The sequence below is a fragment of the Crocuta crocuta genome, unplaced genomic scaffold (genome assembly GCF_008692635.1).
Source record: "Crocuta crocuta isolate KB4526 unplaced genomic scaffold, BGI_CrCroc_1.0 scaffold118, whole genome shotgun sequence".
Taxonomy (NCBI): domain Eukaryota; kingdom Metazoa; phylum Chordata; class Mammalia; order Carnivora; family Hyaenidae; genus Crocuta; species Crocuta crocuta.
In genome coordinates, this window is record NW_027551558.1 from 14,425,729 (window position 1) to 14,447,296 (window position 21,568).

At 46.6% G+C, this 21,568-nt stretch overlaps 1 protein-coding gene across 1 annotated transcript in view; it reads left to right on the top strand.

The window, feature by feature from the left end:
• The first annotated feature begins 288 nt into the window (after positions 1–288).
• STON1 (stonin 1) overlaps positions 289–21,568 on the top strand; it is a 44,818-nt gene continuing 23,538 nt past the window's right edge. Inside the window, exon 1 of the mRNA XM_077749271.1 lies at positions 289–356. The gene's annotated coding sequence lies outside the window, so the exon portion shown is untranslated. The remainder of the gene's footprint in view (positions 357–21,568) is intronic.

Sequence of the window (21,568 nt, forward strand, 5' to 3'; positions counted from 1 at the left end):
GGTTAAAAAATGCTATCATCTGAGCTCTCAGTGAGTAGTAATCACTGATCACAGATCACCATAACAAATATAATAATAATAAAAAAATTTGAAGTATTTTGAGACTTACCCAAATGTGCTACAAGAACATGATGTGAGCAAATGCTGTTGCAAAAGCGTGAATAGACTTGTCCCATGCAGAGTTGCCACAAACCTTCAATTTGTAAAAAAAAAAAAAAAAAAAAGCATCATCTGCAAAGTGCAGTAAAATGAGGTATGCCTGTACATTGTTTTGTTTCATCAGTTCAGTGCATTTGGAGGCTGCTACTTCGGACACCTCACTTCTTGCTTCTGATTTCATTTTTCTTCATGTGAATGTAAGTTTAGAAGAAGTTCTTTCATAAAGAGCTTTGGTAAACTTGAAACTTTTGTATTCCTGAGAATGTCTTTATTTTGCTCTTACAAGGAGAGTTTGAGTGTTGAATTTTTGATTCACAATGATTTCCCCTGAGTACTTGGAAGATATTGCACCATTGTCATCTTGAATCTGTTGCTACTCCTAAGAGTACCAAGTAACCTTGGGCAAGTTACCTAATTTCTCTCATTTTCCTTGTCTATAAAATAGATAATAATATCCACTTCAAGGATAATTGTGGAGAGAGAATGTATGTAAAATATTGCCTGCCACTCAAGGAAACACAATAATTGCTAGCTGTTAGAATTACTTTTATATATTTTTCATAATTTCTTGGCTTTCTTAGATTTTACTAGTTTATATCAACATTAATTGTCTAGTTGCAGACAAAGACAAAATCATGTTGGTATTTTTATTGAAATTGCATTCACATTATATTCCAGGGAACTGAAACGTTTACAAAATTAGGTCTTCCCATCTTCTCCTTTTATTCAGGTGGATGGTGATTGGTGATTTCCCCTCTCCATGTCTTACACACCTTTTGCTGTATTTATTTCGTGTAGGTTTTGTTGATATTTTACATATCTTTTTTGTTATTATATTGTCAGATTGGTTATTTGCTGGCCCATAGAAACTTTTGTGCTTTTGGGATTTTGATCCTGTATCTTAGCATCCAAGATGACTTAATAGTTCTAAGAGTCTGTATGTAGATATTATTGAATATTTTACATAGACAATTACAAAACAATACTAATTTGTCTTTCCCTTTTCATTCCATGTGACTCAGATCTTTTTCTTGTCTTATTGCATTGGGTAGACCCTCCGGTACAACGTTCAATAGTAACATTGATGGCTGACCAACCAGCATCCTAACTCACATTCATGTTGAAAGGAAGACTGTGTGGAGTGGATCCTGTTTCCTTAGGTCATGGTGGTGATGTTCTATCTCTGTTGGGCATGTGTATTTATTCGTGTCTCTGACAGTGTAGACAGATTTATACTGAAGGATCGATTCTTTATATGCAGCTGGCAGCATCTCCGGGAATGTTGTTTGATATCAGCTGAGCCTGTTTATAGGAAATATTTAAGGAAATCTATGCAAGTATCTCTTTCATAGATCTTCCCAACAAATCTATTCTTTTAAAGAAACAAATCAGTAAACACCTTTGGCCTTCTCCCCTGGTCCTCCTGTCAGCCCTAGGTGATAATGGAAAAGAAATGGACTTTGGAGTCCGGCAGATCTGGGTTTGATTTTAAGCTTTGCCACTAACTAGATGTCTGGCTATTTTAGTGTATTGGGGCTGCTATAACAAAGTTTCACAGACAGGGTGACTTATAAACAACAAAAGCTGATTTCTAGTGGTTCTGGAGACTAGCAGTCCAAGGTGAGGGTGCCAGCATGGTTCTGGTGAGGACCCTCTTCTGAACTGCAGACAGCCGTCTTCTCAGTATGTACTCACACCATGGAAGAGGCGAGGGAGCTGTCCACAGTCTCTTCTTTTAGGGACACTGAAGTCCATCCCCGTGACTCAGTTATCTCCCAAAGGCCCCACCTCCTGATACCATCACCTTAGGGGTTAGGATTTCAACTTATTAATTTTGGAGGGCACAAACATTCGGACCATAACAGTGGCCTTAGGCAAGTTACTTAACATCTCTGAGGCTAAGTTTCCTTTTCTCTACAACAGTAATAATAAGACTACCTCAGTAAGTTGTTCTGAAGATTAAGTGAGATAACAGGAAATAATATGGACCAAGTGCTTAGCATATGTTAAAGCTCATAGATAGTGGTCTCCTGTTATCTCCCCTCCCCTGTTCTGTCTCTTTCAAATCAGGATTGTGCTTCAGACGGTCTAATCAGAGAGAATTCTAGGGAGAGGAACTGGGAACATCTCATAATAACTTAGGTTTTCTTGGTAATCAGCTTTGATTTCTCTTGGATGAATTTCCTTAATGCCTTGAATCACCATTTTGATTTTGCTTTTGTACCAACAGCTTTTAGTTACCCCCACAGCATGTTGATGGACATTTCTGTAGAATAACAACATTGTTATTTGAGTGCCCTTCTTAACCACAAGTATCTCTTTGCTTTAGTAGTTGATGTTCCTGTCCTTCTGAAGACAAAAACCCTTTATTTCATTACTTAAGATAACAGTAAAATTTTTTTTAACGTTTATGTATTTTTGAGAGAGAGAGAGAGACAGAGCTCAAGCGGAGGAAGGGGAAAGAGGGAGACACAGAAGCTGAAGCAGGCACCAGGCTCAGAGCTGTCAGCACAGAGCCTAATGCAGGGCTAAGGCCCACGAACCATGAGATCATGACCTGAGCCAAAACCAGATGCCTAATCCACTGAGCCACCCAGGTGTTCATACTGAAGATACCATTTTAAATGCAAAGACCCCAGGGGCTCCTGGATGGCTCAGTCGTTGAGGGTTGGACTTTTGACTTTGGCTCAGGTCATATCTCCTGGTTCTCAGGATTGAGCCCCATGTCAGGCTCCTCTTGCTTGGGATTCTCTCTCTCCCTCTCTTTCTGTCCCTCCAAATAAATAAATATACTTTAAAAAATTAGATGTGAAGATCCTAGGGAGGGTATATAAATAACAAAATGACTTCTGGGACTAGGTTTTCTGAGAAGGGATCATGAAGTTCCTGACTAATTAAAGGGTTTCATTGGCGGGGAATCGACAAAGGAGAGGCAGCCATAGAAGGCAGAAGAACTGAAGGTATTCCTTGTGGGTTTCACAAGACCTAAAATCTGCCTATTTTACAACATCGTTTATCTGGGCCCTGTGGAATCTGTACTTGGCCCAGAACTTTTTTGCAAGTGTCTTATCAGAAATAATAATGATAGCTATGACGGTTCTTAAGTAGAGGAAAAGAGCATCATGAAAACAAAACATAATTGGAATTATGGGGATGTGCCTCCATATAAATATCTGTGGCCCAGAGCACAAAAATAACTTTTCCATTACAGAGCTAAGCCAAGGGTTTCATAGAAGCAGCATTGAGAATCTAATTTAAAACAGCTATGGCCCAGAAATTCAGAGACAGGACTGTCACACTGGCCTCTGTTCATCCCTTTGAAAGTTTTCTCCCCGAGCTCACAATAACTCATATTCAGGGCCAGTTTGGAGGCGCTAGAAGATAGTAATTGATGCTATAAACCTTGCTTTTGTTGGCCTCAGTTTAGTGTTAATACCAACGTAGAGAAATGTTTTAATCTCACATCTATACAACTGAGAACCTCCCCTAGTGCAGCTCCAGGCCTGTTGCTTGTTTGTGGCTCGAAGCAAACAGAACCTCCTAAATTTTGTGAAAATCCCCCTGGTGGCTGCCAGTCTGGCTTCAGTGGAAGGTGCCTGGTTAGGGTCATTGTAAGTAGCACAGTGGCTACTTACCAGGTGCTTCTGATTTTCAGATAAGTGTCTTGAGGGAAAACAAGTGATCAGGCTTTCCTGGGAACCTGGTGATAATGTCAGAATCTTCCAGTTCTGAGAAGGCTCAGACTTGCCTAGATGAACATTTTTTTTCTCCCGTAAGGGCAGAAACTTGTTATTTTAGGCTTCCAACCTCATCCTTTTTATCATTCTTCTTTTGACTGTCAGCTCCCAGTGGGAATGGCTCTGTACCACACGTGATGGGATTTACCCAGCTTTAAGCAGCCCCCTGCTTGTCGGGATCTGCCTGCTTCCCACCCACACATTCCCCATCTCCTGCCAGATGTCCTCCTTAACTGCTCACACGTGCCCTTGCGCAGGCGCACACCGCCCTTAGGGTGCCGCTGCGTGCGGGCACCCTGCTGCAAACCCCACCGCGTGCCGCCTGCTTGTTGCCCGTCTGGCCAGAGGGGGCGCCTTCCCGGATTCTCGCGAGAGCACCATTTGGGCCTCCCCAGCTGCACGCTGCCTCCAGAGACAGGAGACCCACAGAATATTCCTGCCTGGAACAGGTGCTGGCTCCTTTATGGGTTTCCTAGTTTGTTTGAGCTCTTGGCCTGCCATTCTTGTGAAGAACCTTTTTTTTTTTGTAAAACACCTTCCCTCCTGGAACTTTTCCAGTGTGTCTTGTTTCTGACTTGTTGCCTTTCTTGGACTTGACTTATCCATGCTTCTGAGACCCCGATCATGCTTTATTTAGGACTGCTCCTCACCCTCCCACCCCCTTTTGATGTATGTGGCTCCCGCATGCAGCCACTGCTTACTGAGCGGCTGCTCTGAAGCTCTTGCACATTGAGACTCGTCATGAAGCTACAGCTGCCATCACTTTTCTGTTGCCGAATAGTGATAATGATGTGCTGTGGGGCACTTGCCCCTGTGCCATGAGAGATGTACATGAAAAGCAGTCTCTCCTCCCTTCTCCTATTTCAGACTTGAAAATCAAGTGTGTGTGTGTGTGTGTGTGTGTGTGTGTGTAGGTAGGAGCCATCAGGCTCAACCCTGGTTTTCTCCTGCATTCTGACTATCGCCTCCTATTGGGTTTCCCTGCCTCTGGCCTCACTGCCTTCCTGTCCATCCTCGACTGTAAGGGCTTTCTTTCTAAAATTTCGATCTGATCCTGTTTCCTTTCTCTAAATTCTTTCACTGAATCCCGTTGCCTTTAGGAGAAAATCAAACTCCTTAGCATGATACAGAAGGGCGTCTGTACCTTACTCATCTACTTGCGTCTTTCATGGTAGCACCTGTATTAGGTCCTGGCTCCAGCTGGGCCCATCTGCCTGCAGAATCAGCCTCCCTTCTGCCCCTGTCTTTGTACAAACACTCACCGCTCTCCAGTCTCCTCTGCCTGATCAATTCATATCTGCCTTCAAGATTCAGCTCAAAAGCCTGCTCTTTCAGAGGCCTTTTCTAACTACCAGACCTGGCAGCTTCATTCCCCCACCACACGGACATACGCATACCATTACCGACACTTAGCCGTCACTCTCACCGATCTTAACTAAGCATCTGGCTGTGGGTCCCCACGGTAGCCTGCACTAACAAAACATTTGAGAACTATCTGCACTAGACAAGAGAATGCCCTGGGGTAAGGGACTGGGACTATTTTTACTTGCACCAGTGCGTAGCACAGCGCTCCGCTATCATTGTTGAGGAAATGTGTGCATGTATGAAAAAATTAGTTCACACACACACACACTCTGCATGTTCACACGAGATAATGAGATGTTGATCCCTATGGGAAGCTTACTTCAAATCTCACTGAGAAATTTACAAAGCACTTAGTAGGTGCTTAGCAAATGTCTGTTGAGTCAAAGAAAGAATAAATGCACATATACACAATCTATGGAAGATTTACCTGAAATGTACTGTGAAGAGAGCCATAAGATAACTTCACTTCCTCTTAACTGCAGGAGAAGAAGTGTGGGACTAGAAAATCAAAGACGAGATTTCATCTTCTTAGCTGTGTTACCTGAGTGAATCCTTTTACCCCTTTGGACCTTTATTACCTCATCTGTTAAACGAGGTGTTAGGAAATATATTTAATGCCTATTGAACATTCTTTAGAAGGCCTAAAGTCAAATGACCAGCTGCTTTCTACGAAGTGGCATGATTTTGGGACTGTCATTTTTTGGTCTCGTTGTGGAGTATGTTCATGACAAGCCCTTAGCACTGGGCACAGCAGCAGAGCCAAGACCAAGAGATGGACCAGAGTTTGGCCAAAGGGGCAGGAGGAGGCCAAGACCTCTTTGGTCAAACCCAGATAGGGGTCCTGGCCAGGATGACCTGATCCGAGCAAGGCAGGGGCAGCAGTCAATGCCCCGTGGCAGCCTGAGGTCAAAGCTGGCTGGAGATGGCCAGGAAGGAAGCCTTGGAGGGGGCGGAGAGTATGCTTTCAGGGGTGTGTGCTCCTCCAGGGCAAGTCTGTGTGAAGGCAGGCTTGATGCAGGTCATCAAGATCAGCTGTCTTCAGTTGTCTGAAGGACAGGCAGGTGAAAAGTGTTTAGACTTAGCCTGCGTCCCTGCAGAACACAAATAAAAGCCAGGAGGAGGTTAATTTGGGGTTAATAGGAAGGAGAAGAGTTTATTCCTGCCCCAGTGATGATGAGATGAACTCCTTATAAAGTGATATGGTCTCTACTACCGAAGAGTTCACGCAGCTGGTTAACTCCTCAGCAGAGATGTTGTGTTAGAGAGTCCTTGCTAGTGAAGGTTGGATTAGACAATGTTTCCAGTATTTTTCTGATTCTAAGAGAGCCTTTGCTTCTCATGTCCTCCACGAATCTTGTTTAGGGACACACTTTGAGGCTTTATAGCCCATCCTTCTGTGATGTCATCTTAGACACCCCACTGTCCTGATGACCAGCCTTTGGGAACTCTGAGTCTTTTTTTTTCTTAATATTTATTTATTTTTGAGAGAGAGAGAGAGAGAGAGTTGGGGAGGGGCACAGATTGAGGGAGACATAGAATCTGAAACAGGATCCAGGCTCTGAGCTGTCATCACAGAGCCAGATGCGGGGCTCGAACTCACGAACTGTGAGATCATGACCTGAGCCGAAGTCGGATGCTTAACCGACTGAGCCACCCAGGCGTCCCGGGAACTCTGTAGTCTTTGAATGTCCACCTTAAAGTGGAGCATTCTGGACTGGATGTCATGTACAGGATGTGGCCTGGTTGGCCCCTCCCTGGGGACATTACCTACATGTTGTAGGTAGTCGACCCTATTAATTCCTCACCTCTCTTCTCACTTTGAGCTGAGCTATAAAAGCAAACAGCAGTGAGCCTGGGCTTCTCGTATGTCTCATGCCACTGCAGTGGTAGATGGACTTCATTTCCTTCTATCTTCTTTTCTCTGCTGGAGTTGAACTTCATGTGTCTCTGTGGCCGAGCTTCTAATCTAGACAGACTCTCAGGTTTGGGGGATACTAACTGTACTGGAAACTTCCATAGCATTCCATCCAGGCCTTCTCAAGTGCCTCACATTTCACCCCAGATGTCTTCTTGCTTTATTATTTGTTCCTTTTCCCCCCTTCATTTTTCTTTTTACATCTCTTCTTTCTCAACTCTCCATGCCCACTGAATACTACAACATTTCTATTTGTGCAGTGTTTTTCTTTTCAAATTCTTTGCCCTCTTGGCATCCCAGTGAATAGGAATGTGGGTGGCTTGTCAGTTCCATTGTGCATATGAAGGAAAATGCCCAGAGAGGTTAAGTGATGCGCTTAATTTACTGGCAGGCCCAAAGAGGCCAGAACCCGCTTTCCTGACTTCCGTCCCAGTCCCTGTCCTGGAGCTCATGCTGCATTTGCTCTTAGCACTGGAGATGCAAAGGGCATCAAGCTTTTCTCTTTGTGTGTGGTCATTGTACCAAAAGAGTTTCCCCCAGGAAACAATCCCAGGCCTCTAGGGTCTTAATCTGAGACCACACTGAAGTCAATGAGCATGAGTAACAAAAGCAGAAGAATTTACAGAGTGCTTCATATTTTTCAAAGAAACTTCTGAGTCCTTCATCTTATATGATGCGCCCCAAAGCCCTTTGAGGTGGAAGAACTCATGTGAGCCTCGTTTTGCAGGGGAAGGTCATGAGTAGCGTCCAGGCCTGAGGTAGGAGGAGGAGGCCCTGAGCGCCTGGTCCACAAATATTCCACGTGGCTGTGCTTCATGAAAACCAGGAAGAAGGAGTAAGTCATTTCTGCTGTCAAAGGCAGTGGAGACCTAGGGTGCAGACCTAGGCTTCTGAGTTTGGCACTTGGCCCAAGAAGTAGCTTCATGTCATGGATTGTAGTAGGAGCTGGGCCAGTGGGCTGGGGCAGGGTTTGACCCTGGATTTCAGGCAGGTGAATATAAGACCAGATGGAAGGGAAGTGTGCAGGCTGGGAGAGGGTTTTTTTTATTTTTTAAGGTTTATTTATTTTTGAGAGAGAAGGGGAAGGGCAGAGAAAGGAGGACAGAGGTTCTGAAGTCAGCCCTGCCCTGAGAGCCACCCAATGTGGGGTTCAAATTCACAAACCATGAGATCGTGGCCTGAGCCGAAGTTGGATGCCTAACCTACTGAGCCACCCAGGTGCCCTGAGAGTTGGTTGTTCAGATACGGGTGAGGGGGGCTTGGCCTCCTGCAGAGAGGGGTGGTCTTTTAAGATCTGGTAGATACACTGGTGAGGATTCCCTGGTGTGAAGAGGGACTGTTCTCAGCAAAGTGTCTTATTATAATCTTGGGTTATTTGGCCATTTATTTAGGAAGCACCTACTGAACCTAAGTAAATCTCTAACATATGTATAGTTTAGTTTCCCTTATCAGGACTTCCCATATATAAGTGTGAATCTATTTATATATCATCTCACATATAGTTCTTCTCTTTAATGCACATAACCAAACCATGGGAATATAGAGTATTTTCCTTCATTTATCATTATGAAACTCAGACCCAAAGAGGGTAATTAGTTTGCTTAAAGACCCACGATTACTTAGAAGTTGAGCCAAGTTCAAAATCCATGTTTCTTGAACTCTTGTATTGGTGCTTCTAACTGCCTTCCACATGGTAAGCAGTTTCTAACCTTTAAGATGTATGCTTTGAAGAGAAATAGAGAAAAACACCTTTGTAGTTATTAGTTAGGGTGTTGATTTATCTTTAAAGGCTGGAAAACCTGAATGCAGAGTGGAAACATAACATGAGCCCTTTTTGTTAAAGCCCAAGTGGGCATTTGTATGGTTGTTATTCACTCTTTAGGTCAACCGGGAACGAGTCCTCTTCTAAGATTTGGAATTAGCTTCTGTGTTCTGGTGCATCCTGACCTGGGTCGGGCACCCTAGTTATGTGACCAAGTGTCGTGCAGCAGGAAGAGAGCATTGGGTTTCCTTGGCAAAGTAGTTACCGGTGGGAGAGCAGGGGTCATGGTGCAACCCACCTGGCTCCCCCTGTAGCGAAGGAAGGTCATTGTATTAGAGCTCCCAGGGCTCAAATATGTGACTCAGCTCACAGCTCAAGTGTCCCTTCCAGCCCACCATAGCCTGTCCCGGGCAAGGGGCCGAGCTCCTCTAACGCCTCCTGCTCCTGTAATGGACACACGAAGCTCTACTGCCTGAGCCCTGGGAACTGAGGGTGACACGCTAAGCAGGGCTGGTGCCTAAGATACTTCGTCCTATTGGCTCAGCCTGATACCCAGCACACCCTTCCCAAGGGGCCTCCTCTCTGGATGCAAGTCCCGCTGGGCTGCCTGGGTCAGGGTGGTGCTCTGGTGGAGATCCTGCTCTTCCTGGGGAAGTGGTGGATTTTCCCCTGTCAGATCGTCCTGCTGCTGCTACCTCCCCTTCCATTTCCAGCCAGAAGCAGCTGTTTTTCTGTGCTTTCCTTGGCACAGTTCTTGCCCTATAGGGAGACTGTAAGAGACTCTGATATGACCCAGAACCTGGCTTCAATGTTATGTACATTTTTCACTCATTCACCAAATGTTTATGGGACCTATCAGCCTGTGCCAGGGCAGGCGCTCAGGCATGAATGGGGTCCTGCCAGCCCCTGTCTGGGGGTGTGCACAGCCTAGAATAGAAACCCCAAGAGGCACCCAGCTCGCTGTGACGAGTGCTATTGGGAATTCCAACCTGGACTCCTCAGTCACCTACTCTGGGGGTTAGTGCCCTGGTGCTCTGTGTTTCTGCCAGACTTTCCAGCTCTTGACGTCTGCCTCAGGAGCCTTGCTCTGCCGTGCCAGGCCTGCATTGCCCAGCGCTCCAACTGTTTATTGCTGTAGGACAACCACTCCAAAATGTAGAGGTTTTCATTGATGGGTGAACGGGCAAGCAGACTAGTGTACGTATGCAGTGGAATATTGTTCCGCCTCAAAAAGGAAGAAAACTTTGGCATATATTTCAACATGGATGAACCTTGAAGACATTATGCTAAGTGAGATAAGCCAGTCACAAAAGAACAAATATTGTACGATTCCTTAGGTGAGGTACTTAGAATAGTCAGTTTCATAGAGGCAGAAGTAGTGTGGTGGCGGCCAGGGGCTGCGGTGGCGCTTGCAGAGTTAGTGTTTAATGAGTCCAGAGTTTCAGTTTGGGAAGATGAAGAGTTCTGAAGACGGAATGTAGTGATGTTGCACAACCATGTGATTGTACTTAATACCAGGACTGTACACTTGGCTAAAAGGGCAAATGTTATGTTTATGTATATTTTACCACACAAAAACATGTAGAGGCTTAAAACTCACAATTTAATGTGATGTCTCCTGGTTGTGTGAGTACATTGGGCTCAGCTGGGTGGTTCTGGCTGAGGGTCTCTCATATCATTCTAGTCAGATGGCAACTGAGGCTAGAATCACTGAAAGCTAAGGTGGCTGGATGTCTAAGGTGGCGCCCCAGTGTGGCTCTCCCACGTAGCCTGGGCTTCTCGTGTGGTGGCTCAGCACTCGCATAAAGCAGGAAGGGCAGCTTCTAGGGCAGTTCAGGCCTGTGCCTAGTGTTACTTCTGCCGCACTGTATTGGTGGGAGCAGTGACAGGCCACCTTCAAGGGAAGAGAAAACAGAGCTTTCCCAGTCCAGGCCTTTCTGAAGAGCATTAGATGGGAGATGCTGTTGTGACCACCATAAGAAAACTTCCATCCTGAAGCATGGTTGCAAGAGTCCTAAAGAGTCTGGGTAGGAAGGGGTCTTCTGGGAGGCACACACTTCTCTGTAAGACCTCTTTTTCAGGAGAAGTCATCTTCACAGATCGTTAGAGTTTGAATCTTTGTAAATTGTTAAGACTTTTTGAAACCAGTTGCTAGTGATGACTTGTTTGGGAACAAAATCTCCCCAACACTGGCCTCCTGGCTTCTAGGCTGGGCAAACAGCTTTGGGGTCCTCACCCAGAGGCACGTGTTTGTGCTGTGAGCAATAGCAGAAGGTCCGGTAGAGAGAGGGGTATGGCAAGGGAGGCCCTGAGCATGTCCATGGAGGCCTGCCCGCACCTCAGAGCTGGATGAGCTTGTTGTGCTATAAGGAGCTCATGGATCTCACTGGGCAGAAATATGCACAGGCACCTGGGTGTTCTGTGAGGACACTGGGCGTTACTCATTTACATGGAGATTCAGAGTCTAGATGAAGGAGGCCAGTCAAGCACCCTGGTTGATACGTAGACTTAGTAAGGTGGTTGTTGTTTTTTTAATGTTTATTTTTGAGAGAGAGAGAGAGAAGCAGTACAACTGGGGGAGAGGCAGAGAGAGGGAAACACAGAATCCGAAGCAGGCTCCAGGCTCTGAGCTCTCAGTGCGAGGCCAACATGGGGCTCGAACTCATGAACCACGAGATTATGACCTGAGCCAAAGTTGGAAACTCAACTGATTGAGCCACCCAGACACCCCATAAGGTTTTTTTTTTAAGTTTATTTATTCATTTAAGTAATCTCTATACCCAAAATAGGACTCAAACTCACAACCCTGAGATCAGGAGTCACTGAGCCAGCCAGGCACCCTGATTTGTGTAAGTTTAAATATAAGCTAATGCCCATCACTGAGAATGTCAGTGGGCAAATCTGTTCATTTACTCCTACTTACATGTTTCCTTTTTTTAAATATATATTTTTAAATGTTTATTTTTGAGAGAGAGAGAGAGTGAGAGAGAGACCAGAGCGTGAGTAGGAGAGGGGTAGAGACAGAGGAGACGTAGAATCTGAAGCAGCCTCCAGACTCTGAGCTGTCAGCACAGAACCCATTGTGGGGCTCGAACCCACAAACAATGAGATCATGACCTGAGTCGAAGGTGTTTAACTGACTGAGCCACCCAGGTGCCCTCCTACTTTCATGTTTCTAATCAGACTTTGCTGTAAGTCCAAAATTCTTTGTTAAAACCTTTAGTGGCCTTCAAAATGCAATAAAGTTCACAAATATTTTGCATGCACTCTCCGTAGCCTGAGAGACACAAATATTATGTGTGTGTGTGATATCTGCATTTGAGACTAAGAGCCCGAATAAAATGTTGATCTTCTGTACTTAGTTTGTAAATAGGACTTTCATGAGTGATTTTTAAAATCTTCGAGTTGTTCAAATTGTTACATATTTATACACATGTACATTCATGGAATTGCCAGGAATGGTGAGGATTGAAGCCAGCATGCTTTGGTTCTCTGTAAGTCAGTGGTTACTGCCTGTGTATTCACAGTGATTCGGATATTTCCAGGTGAGCTTGGTGGTCAGCAACAGCCCAGGACTGGCCACAGATAAACCAGAATGCGTTCGATCGGAGGCTTGCACACAGCCTGGATTACCTCTGATGTTGTCTCTGAGGCTTGTGGCCCAGTTTGGGCAGCAGGAGGGGAGATCTGCGATAGCAGCAATCCCAGCACAACTGGATTTTGTGTTTCCTTAGCAGGTGGATGAAGCCAGGCGGGAGATGGTCCCCTCTGCTGGTATTAACTGGCATGTGACCCACAGGCACAGAAACATGGGCAAGGGGGTATGGTCACTGATGCCTCATCTGCTGCCCAAGAAGGTGTCCCCTCCCCACAGAGCCTCCCTGCCCCTGAGCCAGGGCTGTTCCCTCCCAACCTCCCACTATGCTTTCTCTTGGGAGAGTGAGCACATTCTGTCTTTCATTTGCTGTTTTCTCTGGTTGTTCCTACCAGGTTATAAGCAGCTTAGCAGCAGAATCTAGTGAGAACAGCCTCTACTTATGACCTCTATTTATGCACCTGCCGTCTTATAGGTGTTACTTTATTTAGGGTCACAAGAACCCTGTCTCTGCCCTTTCTACCATGTCAGAAAACCACAGCCTCTGTGGCTTAAACAACAGAACTGTGTTCCTCACAGTTCTGAAGGCTGGAGACCCAAGATCAAGGTGCTGGCAGGTTTGATTTCTTCTGAGACCTCTCTCCTTGGCTGTGTCCTTACGTGGCCTTTTCTCTGTGTCTGCCTCTCTGGTGTCCCTCTGTATGAACTCACTTCTTACAAGGACACCAGTCAGATTGGCTCAGGGACTACCCTAACAGTCTCATTTTGACGGATTCAACTCTTTAGAGGCCCTTCTCTAACCACAGTCACATTCTGAAATACTAGGCATTAGGGCTGAATTGCAGGGCACAATTCAGCCCGTCACGAACAGTGAAAGTTAACTATGATTATGCTTTTTCTTCACACCCGGGGAATTCAAGTAACTTGCCTCTGTCACACAGTTGGTCCGTGGCGCCTGGGATTCACACACAATCTAACTTCTAAACCCTTCTTTCCCCACCACATGAATCAGGTCCTATTGGTTTCTGTTGTCTGCATGGTATTTCACTCAGGACCCAGCACTTAAGAGACACTGTTTGCTGAGTGAATGTACGTACAGGAGTTGGGGGTACAAGAATTTGTACCAGAACATGTGGCAAAAGGGCCCCAACATCCAAGGATGGAGGTCCTGGGTCTCTCCCAGCATGTTACGGTTCTTAACTTCTCAGACCATTCCAGTCTGAACGCAGCATGATTAGTGTGTGGGAGGGAACCACATTCTAAAGCGTTAAATATCCTTTCTGGGCCATTTAGCTACAGCTTCTTCTGAAAACACTAAAAATAATTACATGGTAATTAAGATAAATTACTTGACCAGTTTTTATAACAAAAGTGGTTGATTTTGGTCCCCCACCCCCACCCCCAAATATTTAAGTCCAGAGAAAGAGCCTCTTTACAGTTCTTTAAACTTCCAGGGCTTTCTGCTTATCTTCAGGAGGGCCCCCGGGCCTCCAGAGAAGAGGGTAAGGAGGAGACATGCATGTTTAAGATGTGTGACCAGAGCCAGGCCCCCTTCAGCTGACTTTATCCCACATCGTTTTCATGGTTTCCTTTGAGAATGCAGAATCTAAATCTGGGAGCCACCATCCAGTAACCACAGGGTCCTGCACCCCCGCCCCCACCCAGCCCTGGGGGCCCCTGAGGAGATAATGCCCTTTCTCATTTCCTCCTCTTGAGTGCCTTGCTCTTCCCACTGGAGAGCCCACAGGAGCGTACATACCAGAAGGCAGCCCTGAAAGCAAGCCTTGTTTGTTGGCCCTCGCCTGCATGAAAAGGCTCGAAGGCTTGCTTGTCTACCTCCTTCCCCTGGCTGGGGGCGGGCTGGATTTTTGGAAGAGTGGGAAGCCCTGGGGCCCTTTTGTGCTCCTGAGACCGGAGTGTAGGTAGGGTTCTAAAAGCGGGGCTTTTACTAGGGCTGCCAGAAACCAGTGCACCCAGGACATAACACAGCCCCAGAGCTGCCCAAACCAGGAGCTGGGGGCTGGAAGATTGAGGTGGCCGAGACATGGACTGCAGCCCCAGCATCGATGTTCCCTTTGCTTCCTGACTGGCAGCCTGGCCTCACCCCCACCCACTGGTGAAATTGCTCCCACCCCATCCCTACGGACCCTGTCCCTAAACCCAGATGCCTCTCTATTGTTCCTGCCCTTTGCTGGTCTGCAAGGCTTCATGAGGACATTCTTTCCTGCCTTGGGGGTCCTTGAACCTCCGGGTTTTACCTTGACCTCTTGGGTGTGTCTTCCTTTCTCCCTTTTCTTTTCCTCCACCTGTAAAGTGACCAGTCCTCAGCTTTGGATGCCATGTGGCCTCCCCTGTTTTCTCCTGGATTCCGCTCTCAGCTAGCCTAGGAAGAGCCCCAGCTCTACATGTGTAGCCTCTGGTTTTCTCTCCAAGCACTGCCTTGTGTTTCTAGTGCCTTGCGAGATATTTGCACTTGGATATACCTCAGACCTGCCCATCTTCCTGCCTCTCCTATGGCTCTAAGTGCCAGATTCCCCCTTTGCCTGTGTTTTCTAGATCACTTTGGTGTCCAAGTCCTGGCAGGAATACTCCTTTACCTGCCCTCTCTTGTTGTGACTCCTACCCTGGTAATCAGTGTGGTGTAGTGGAAAGGGCGTGAGATTTGGGGCCCAGACAGCGTTCGATTCTGACAGCACCTTTTTCTGGTTGTGCTACCTCAGGCACATAGCCCAACTTAAGCTTCCAATTCATTTTCTACAAAGTAGACAGATGCAGAAGGGCAGGCATCCTGCTTGGCATACTCAGCTAGCTGGCCTTTTCGACAAGGAGCAGGGGCTCTCAACCTTGGTGCTACTGACTTTTTTAATTTTTTTTTTTTTTTTTGAGAGAGAGAGAGACAGTGCACAAGCGGGGGAGTAGCAGAGAGAAGGAGAGACAGAATCCCAAGCAGGCTCCACACCATTAACACAGAGCCTGATGTGGTGCTCAAACTCACAAACTGTGAGATCATGACCTGAGCTGAGATCAAGAGTTGGACGCTTAACCGAATGAGCCACCCAGGCGCCCCGGTGCTATTGACATTTTGGGCCAGGTACATTTTCGGTGTGCATGGTAGGATATTAAGCAGCATTCCTGCCTCCCCCCACTCAATGCCAGTAGTACCCCCTGCCCCTGGCTATGTCAACTAAATTTGTCTCCAAACACTGCCAAGTGTCCCCTGGGGAGTTAAATCACGTCAGTGGAGGACCGCTGGGACAGAGCCATGCTGAGTCTCTGGTGTAGGTGAGGAGTGTGGTCCCAGGGTTTCACCTTACAGTTGTTGGCCACATGTAGAAAGGGACTGCGTCACTTTTGATCAGTCTTTTTCATGATTACTTTCACCATGTCCAGGTGCTGTGCCGACTTACTTAAGTTATACTTTTTATTTCACAGCTCAGTTCAGCACATGTCAGGCTTGCACCTTGGTTTTCTCTTGCCAGAGAATGGGAGAACCAGTTCAGGGCAAGATAGGAACCCCTGGACCCTCACCGGTGTCGCCTGAAGGCCTGGCTCAGCCTGCTTCTTGGGCTGGCGCTGCTAGTAATGGTCAGTGGCGACTCAAGAACTCCTGGCTTGTAAGCATTGTGCTACTATTTTTGAGTGCCTATGATATAGCATTTTACTTATTAATTCAGCATTAACTTATTTGGAGCTTAGGGCGTAGGTGTGATTCGTTTTCAGTTTATAGATGAGGACCCTGAGAATGTTAAGCAACATGTGTCAGGGATAACAACCAGAGGAAGCGAGATGAAAGGCCAGGTGACTTGGATGTGAGAGCTTGTCTGCTAGACCTCCATGCTCTTTTGCCTTTGTGGGTTGAGCCTTTGCTGTGACTAGAGGGCAGGAGCCCATGCACAAGGAGCTCCTTTTAACAGTTGCTCAAGAGGTCCCCATTTGCCACCTGCAGGTCCCTGGGACAGAGAACAGACCTTTAGGCAAGGCAGATGTCTGGTTGAGACCATGAGTCCCAGCACTGTGTCCATCACCAAAAAGGCTCTGATTGAGGTCGTTTCCTTCCTTCACACTTTGGACAGGACTTGGCTGTGGAATGTGCTGGGTGCTCACTCTTCCCTAAGAGAATAGCCCAAGAGTTCAGCGCCACTCACTAAGGTGGCAGATGAGAGGGTGACCCTAGCCCATAGCCCCACAGTCTTCCCTGCCGGACCCTCTGTAGTGGGAGACTGAGGAGGGTCCTAGAAGCTCGTGAAGAGAAGATGACCATGGGCTGGGGCTTTGTGGGGTTGGGAAGAGACAGGCTGAGGCTCCATGGCCCCAGGTGTAGTATTCCCTAGGCAGCATGCAGCATTCCAGAGCCTGATTCCCATGGGAGGGTCTCAGGCCCTGGTGGCTTCCCAGCCTTGGCCAGAAGAGACCGGGACCTGAGGTGGGAGGTTTTAGTGCTGTCAGCGAAGGGAGCTGCCAGATGCCACCCGCAGTGCCAGGGGATGACCTAGGGAACAAAACTCTAATATGCTCGCTGAGGTCAAAGGCAAGAGTTCACTTCAGTCATGGCCAATCTGGAAGCTCTTTGGTATCTTGTCTGGATAAGCAAATCAGGTTTGTCCTGTGAGAACTGCCGGTGTCCCGGGGGAAGAACCTGTGGCTGCTGCTTGTTCTGAGAGTGATGCTGAGACTCTGCTAAACTAGAGAAGCTGTCTGGGCCTGTGGCCAGTCTGCATGGTCAGAGCCAGGACTGTGGTGGCAACAGAATGAAAGGCCAGAGGATCTAGAATGAAAGGTGGACTGTGTGTTTCCTAGCCCCAGGCACTTTATCTTAGAAGAGCATGTTCTGTGAGCCTGGCTGGCTCAGTTGGTTAAGCATCTGACTTCGGCTGAGGTCATTATCTCACAATTCATGGGTTGAAGCCCCGTGTAGGGCTCTCTGCTGTCAGCACAGAGCCCACTTTGGATCCTCTGTCTCCCTCTCTATTTGCCNGTTTGCTCTCTCTCTCTCTCAAAAGTAAATAAACCTTGAAAAAAAAAAGAGCACGTTCCAGAATGTTCCGAGGCAAATCATCTAGGTGGATCTTTGAGCATGGCTTCCTGTTACCCCATCCTGGAGCCCATAAGAAGGTTAGCATTCTATAGGCTCTGGGAAGGAATGCCGTGAAGAGACATGTAAACCCTTGCTTAACCAGGATTTCCCAAACACATCTGACCATGGGCTCTTCCCCAAGGCTGCTAACTTCTTTCTGCTTTGAGAGATGCCGCCTTCCAGGAGAACCCCTGAGTAGGCATTCAGGCATAAGGGACTGAGATAGGAACAGATTGCATCTGGAGAGCAGGATACAGGCATGGCCATGTGCCAGACAGAATGGACACCCAGTTCTAGAAAAGGATTTGTAACAAGTTGACCTGATGCCAAAGCAAACTGCAGAGTCTGGACTTTTTCCTTTCTTTAAAAAAAATTTTTTTTTTTTTTACTTTTCTGAGAGAGAGAGAGAGAGAGAGACAGTGTGAGCAGGGAAGGGTCAGAGAGAGTGGGAGATACAGAATCTGAAGTAGGCTCCAGGCTATCAGTTACCTGCCAGCACAGAGCCCAACACGGGGCTCAAACCCATGAACCGTGGGATCATGACCTGAGCCAGAGTCAGACGCCTAACCAACTGAGCCACCCAGGCGCCCCTCTTTTCTTCCTGACTAGAGAAAGGAAGGCTAGGATGGGAGACATGGAAAACAGAAAGGAGAAAGACAAGGAGAAAGGAAAACTATAAATACCGAGTACCCATTATGTGGCAATTTACATGTGAGGCAAACATCACCATTTCACAGATGAAGAAAATGAGGCTCAGAGACATCTGCTTAGCAAATTCCATAGCATTTATGACAGTGATATGGACATGGTGTAGCTACTCCATAAAAGTGTCAAGGTGAGGGGCGCCTGGGTGGCTCAGTTGGTAAAGCATGCAACTCTTGATTTCCACTCAGGTCATGATCTCATGGTTCATGAGTTTGAGCCCCACATCAGGCTCTATGCTGACAGTGGGGAGCCTGCTTGGGTTTCTCCCTCTCTCTCTCTCTCTCTCTCTCTCTCTCTCTCCCTCTTTCTCTCCCTCCCTCCCCCTCTCTCTCTTTCCCTCTCTCCTTCTCTCTCTCCCTCCCCTCCCCCATCTCAAAATAACTAAATACATATAAAAAAGAGTGTCATGGTAAGAATAACATTCTGAAATCAGAATGGCCCACCCAGACCCAAATCTTTTCTTTGTTCACATAAAGACCATCTCTTGGGACTAGTCAGTTTGGGTTGCTATCTGTTTATACTACTCTCTAAATTTAGGAAATGAGCAGATTATTAAAACATGGTTAAAAAAATCGCCAGAACCCAGATCCGTCCTGGAGAAGTGGAGATTAAATCCAGAGGGGGGCAGGGAGTGGCGTTGGAACCAGCACAGATCATATTTGAAGGCACGGATAGGTTTTGCTGTGGTTTAGTATTTTACAAATGGTATTTCCTGTCACATAGCTGAACTAAATACCACACATGTTTGTGATTAAATATGATGGGCTGCAGAACATCTGTGGTAATAATACAGGCAGTACATGCAGTGGGCACTTCGGCGACCTAAGGTGAGGGTGTGCTCTGCAAGCGTTTTCCCTTCACGCAGGGTTTTTTGTGTCTGTTTCAAAAGTTTGGTTTCCCCCTTTAAAGGGAAGGCTTCTACAGGGATGATATGTTAAGCGCTGTCATAGCAAACCTTCATGGATGCATTTTGCACCCTAGGCTGTCCTTGTCTTTGGCTTTGTTTCTGGGACATACGTCCCCGAATAGCAAGGAGGGTAACGAGACTGCAGAATCTCCAACCAAGCAGAATCACAGGGAGGCTTTGCAAACGCAGCTCCAGCCTAGCTCCAGTGTTGCAGTTGAGGAGTCCAGCCCTGGGAGAGTCAGACGATTCCTTCCTTGGGGGACAGCCAATGAAACCACACAGATACTGACATGAAGACATTCTTTCTCTAGATTAGGCAGCATTGTTGTGGAGCAAAAAAGGCACAGGCATAAAAGGACTAAATCCAGCCCTTTGCAAAGGCAGGGGCGTTGCTGAGGGTCCAGATGTGTTCCTGAGGCTTGAGTAGGAGTCAGCCTGACAGTGACAGTCGGGTGGAGCTAATTTTGGGAGGTTACTGCTAGGTGCCTGCGATGCTTTCCTGAGCTGGACACCTCTTCAATGTCCATCCTCCCCCAGCGCCTGGCAGCTGCAGAGAAGCCAGAGCCTGGGGATCATCTGAAAGGGTGTTGGTCTTCAGTTGCAGATGAGCAGGGATGCTGATTCAACAGCTGAATGCGTCTAATCTGATTTTGATACTCTGCAGGAAAAGGTAGAACTTCATATTTACGCTTTATTTGAATGGTTTCTGAAGAAAAACAAAGGAAATCTACGAAGAACAGCAGGAATAGATCCTCCAGAGTAGGGGTGGGGCGGCATGGCGTGGCATGGCGTGGAAGGACAGGGCAGGGAGTTACATGAAGTTTGGGGAATTCAGCGTATACCAAGATGGCCTTGTCCTAGAAGACGGGTGGCACCCGAGTGTATCTGTTGGGCAGCAGGTCTGAAAAATTGTTTATCGCTAAGGGTGGGGTGGCCGGTTGCAGTTGAGAAGAGACAGGAAATGGGACAGGCTGAGTTATGAAAGCCAGTCTCAGAATTGACCCAAATTGCTACTGAGCTGTTGTTCTTGAGCAATCATGGGGAAAACTGTCTCAGAGTTTGTCTTTCCCACAGCCTGATGGCCAAGTGGCAGACATGTGTGGTGGGCTTTGGGGAGAAATGGGCTCTTTCCAGGTGAGAATAGTATCTTTCCAGTTTAGAGAGTGCCTGCCTCCAGGAACTCTCCTTAGTGAAAGGTAGAGTGGTGGCAATTGCTAGGAAATGGGAATTTCCATTCCCAAAAAGGACACCAACACCAGCAAGTCATTGGATCTCTTGGGACCTCTGGGGTGGTAGATGGTGTGGAGCATGGACTTTGGGACCTGCCTCTTTCTGTCTGGGTGACTTTAGGCAAGTAGTTTACCCTCTCTGAGCTTTATTTTCCTCTTCTAGTGGGATTGTGAGGATTAAATGCACACCCAGCCCTTAGCATACCATGACTACATAGCAAGTGCCTGATAAATGTTCCTTGGTGTGTTAATTGAGCAGAATACCTCCCATTTCTCTCTGACTCTGAAATGCAGTGATTCTTTGAACTGAGGAGGGCAGTGTAGAGATTTACTTTATGGGAAACTGGAAAGACGATTTAAAATTCTTTGATCAGTGGGGCGCCTGGGTGGCTCAGTCTGTTAAGCATCCGACTTCGGCTCAGGTCATGATCTCGCAGTTTGTGAGTTTGAGCCCCGCGTCGGGCTCTGTGCTGACAGCTCAGAGCCTGGAACTTGTTTCAGATTCTGCATCTCCCCGTCCCTCTGCCCCTCCCCTGCTCATGCTCTGTCTCTCTCTGTCTCTCAATAATAAATAAATGTTAAAAAAATAAATAAAATTATTTGATCAAAAACGTATTGAACTGCCTAGTGATGTCAGACATTTGTAGACAATGTGGAAGATGCCCTAATGAGTGAGACCTAGTCCCTCCTTGAAAAAGCTTCAGTCTAACTCACAAAAAATACATGAAATTTTTGTACAACAACTTGATAATTCTTAGCCCCAATTCTTTTTGGTGAGGTAATTATTCCATACCAGTGCTGCTTTTTCATAAGGCTTATTGCAAGTAATTTGCAGTATTACTAATAATATTTAAGGTGCTGTTATTTGGAAAGACTTCCTTTTTAAAACATTGTAGAATAAATTCATAATCTCCACAATACTCTCATAAGAATTCCGGGATGATGTCTTCAGTGGCAGAAGCGGGTGGAGCCTGGGGATTGTGTGTAAGTGCAGACTTTCTTGTGTTTGCTGTGGCCTGCAGCCTGCCTTTGCTGATCCAACATTTAGAAAGGTGGGATGATTAATTTTTTCAGGAATTCCCTCAATATTTTGGGGGTTGTTAAACTCTGGGTACATCCA